Genomic DNA, 4,011 nt, shown 5'->3' on the forward strand with positions numbered 1-4,011 from the left:
AGCGTTTTGTAGCTGTACAACCGTGCAGACTGTGGACAACTCTGATGGGACATCTTAACATCATATTTCTACACTAATTTAAACTTTATTAATTTCAAGTTGTATGTTGGCAGATAGGAATTGAAACCATGTCTTCATAACCACAGTGGCCCATAGCCTTCTATTCTATTAAATGAATCATATTTTGAGAACGCTGTGAGTATATTAATTTCTTAAACAAACGTTAATGTAGTAGGATAGTGAGTTACACATTATAACGTACCTACAGAAACGTGTATGGGGCGGCCTCAAAGAGTAGGGTACAATTCAAGTAGCATCATACATTTTGGGATACAGTTGTTCTAGTTAATGCAAAATGATGGATTCTAATGTCCATGTTTCACACTGCCTCACCGAAGGGCAACAAATGTTGCCACGGACATTTTACCATAGGGAGGACAAAGACTAGCCTAGTTGTAGCATACTCTGCATTCGTGTAATAGCGCTACTGCTGTTTGTTGCGTAGGCTTGAAACCGTTATTCTGTGTTAATCCATGCGCCTCAAAGTCCTCTATTCTGAAACGTGATTGGCTGCTGAAGCTGCTTCCCTACAGTTGAATGGTCTGCGCAGTGTCAGTTTACCAACCTAATTTTCAGACTAGGCCTGCAATTTAGCCCGCTTTTCGTGTCATGCAAAATTCTAAGAGCTTCAGCTTCCTGTGTCATTGTGATGCAGATTTTTTATTCATTTGAATGGTTATTTCGTCTGCTTCACGGGGACGATCAATTTTGGGGACTATCACTTTCATTTTAAACTTGTGGATCTATCATATCTGCGAACATTTATGAAATAAATGCTAATAATCGATATTTAAAAATTACTCTTTAAATTTCTCTATACCTCTTTATCCAATGCAAGAGACCATCACATTTTCTGTGCTGGTGTAGCAGAGGTCTACTGACTGTCCTGTTGCAAGTCCTAAAATCATCTTAATTTTTAAGTAGTAGCCTACATTTATTTTAGGTTATTGCAGATATTTTTAGATTAACTATATGCCTGTTGATTAAGGCAATGAATTAATTATATATTGAAATGTTTGATAAAGTGTAGGCCTGTATTTGTTGTATAACCAATCCCATTCGTTTCCGTATCGGTTTCCTGTATGGACTCCTGTGTATGGAACAGAGTTGAACAGGGTGAATCCACATTACTAGGTTTACTTCATTTATGAAAAATCATTATCAAGTATGTGTGAGTAATAACGGTTTTCAATGCTGCCTTTTTATGCTCCAGTCCTCTTGAATTACAGATGTTTCCACCCCACTTACATAATATCTTTGCCCATAAAGTAGTTAATCTATGAATGTGAGAAATCAGAATGCTCCGTCTTCACTTTTGGCGTTGATTCAAATTCCCAAGAAAATTCAGTCGAATGACTCAAGGATTCTGGGTCTACGTCAGCTCCCTGATGACTCCTTCCTGGCTCTCAGTCGCTAGACGTTGCCTCTGACTGCCTTATTTGGCCTTAAAGAGCACAGGCTGCCCCCTACTCCATCCTGTCTCTGCCGCCTGTTGCTTTGCTATTATCGCCAGTCTTGAAAGTTTGAAGCACTTACCCTCTCAGCTGGGATAGAAGTCTTCTACTGCAGTGTACCTTACATCCTCTCAGATTTACATGTTCTTAGAATCAGTGATGCATGGGTTTCAATTTGCTGAACATCTTGAGCCTTTAAGATTAAACTGACCACCCTTTACTGTGACATTAATAACCATGTGATTATTTCTGTTTCAGAAAACAGATGTGGCCTTGTGCGAAACTTGTATGTCTGATGTGCTTTTTAAAGTTTTTCATTTAGGATACATTTTCCTTATTTGTACAGAATTTTATGTAGTGTAGTTGTTGGAAAGGACTCATTCTCGTGTGAGACCTTTTATGGTTTCCTTACTGTTACTGTTCTCCACAAGTTACCTTTATATTTTCAGACTTGTTTCCCACAAGAGTCCGTTCTGTAGAGCATAACTGAAATTATGTCAGAGCTTTGGCCAGACTGTTGATTAACACTTTGAGGGGACATCCTGCTAATTGAACATATTAACTCAAAATAAGAAATTTAAAACAAAAATCCACTATCACAGTAATATTACAAATATTACATTCTCTAACCAGCAATGTAGAATAAACTTTTATTTACAAACTGTCAAAACAGGAGTATAGAAAACAAGTAATATGTCAATTTTTTCCTTTTGGCATGAAATGTATTTTTATAAGCACCTTGCATCTATCCGCTTTTAGGTTTATGGGAGACAAATTTACTCTTTAAAGGGAAATTCCAACGCAAAACAAAATTAACACCATTTAACAAATGAAGGCGTAACTGATTAAGTCCCTTTTACTGGCTGGCCAAAGCATGTGAATATCTGTCATGAAAGGTTCACATTTGGCAGAGGTGTACCGTGTACGTCATAATGACATACATGTTCCCTTTCTCATTTTTGAAAAAACTACAATGGGCGGATAATTTGAATTTGGAAATACCGCCTCCTTACCTCCATACTAAGCAAAGGGGGCATTGACTGAGCTAACAGACGGTCGCTTGGTATGTTCAGTGGTCTCGCCTGAACATTCTCCTCAAAATCATCTGGGCGAAAGTGCCTGCGACACATATAGGCCTATAGCATTCCCAATTGCAGTCAGCCTTTGGTTTTGCTCACCCTCATTATGCTAGTTTGTAAATTTATTCCTTCATCCACATTAAGCCCTTGCTATCTGTCACACTACAGCAAATTTCTTTTCAGCAGAATTTAAGGACGAAAGTAATCTGAACTAAACACCATAAACCTAGACTTTCTTTACTAGCTAGCTTGCTAGTGAGTAGAAGAAAAGCTTCCAGTCCAAGTAGGAATGCTTAGCCGCTACGTTTCTTATTCAGTAGAAGTGGAAACGTGTTGCTGGCATTGTCTGACGCCTGCCAATAGACTTTAAGCGCCCCCAGATTGCAGTCTATAGTAAAGCAGGTGCCTGGAGCATGCACAGTACTTTGGGTCTGTATCTCTACACACTACCAGTAGAGAGTTGGCTGAGAACTCATTTTATTCAGGACAACTACTCTTCTGCAAATGAAAGAAAAACCCTTGGTGGAATTCCCCTTTTAAAGTGAGGGCTAAAACATCCAGTCCTTGAGTCAATAAGGGTAGCTATAATTAAGGTAAAATAATTTTCTAATTGTAAAAAGTGCATGTTTATTTATTTTCAGTTGGAGCAGATGGTTGCTTACAGTGTCCTTACCAGTCAAAACAAACACAGTGATTGGAACTCAACTGAAATTAATTAAATCAAACGTCTCTCTTTACCCTTCCAGTCAAGTCAGTTTTTTAACACTTTTAAACCTGTGATCCTCTTTGGTATGTGTAAGGTCTAGAGCACTTGGTTGTGTCCTGGGGACTGTCTGCCATACTGTGAAAGGGGCAGTGTTATTTCAGATCAGCAGAGTTTATCATTATTTTTGCTGTTTCTGTCATATATAGCACTTGATTCTCTCACTCTACATTCAGCTACTTGAGGTATTTGCACAGTAAAGCTGAGCACAAGGGAGAGTTTGTAAACAAAGAAGTCATATCAGTTGAAGTCAGTCAGATTACTGGAATGCTGAAGAGGATTAATTTGATTATTTGAGTACTGTCATCTGCATTTAATTGGATGCTCAAGGGTTTATGTGTTTGCTTGCTACACTCTTTCCTGAAACCCTTGGTTTGAAGTAGGTTAAATAAGACAAAATAAGTGAGATTCAAGAGGAATTCTGCCACTACACCTAACAAATGAAGAGGTCAATCTAAAAACACTATGGAAGGAAACATTTTCTGAGGCTGAGAGAAGAGATACTCAGAAAGCAGGCCCCTTTTTGACAAAAAATGAAAGCAAAAAGGCAACTGAAAAACAGATTACACAATCAAGTGGTGTGGAAAGGGCAGTGGTATGTGAGAGATTAAATACCTTTCCAAGCACACACAGCAAAGCACAGATTAACAGTTTG

This window comes from Anguilla rostrata, chromosome 9, assembly GCF_018555375.3.
Source record: "Anguilla rostrata isolate EN2019 chromosome 9, ASM1855537v3, whole genome shotgun sequence".
In the NCBI taxonomy this organism is placed as follows: domain Eukaryota; kingdom Metazoa; phylum Chordata; class Actinopteri; order Anguilliformes; family Anguillidae; genus Anguilla; species Anguilla rostrata.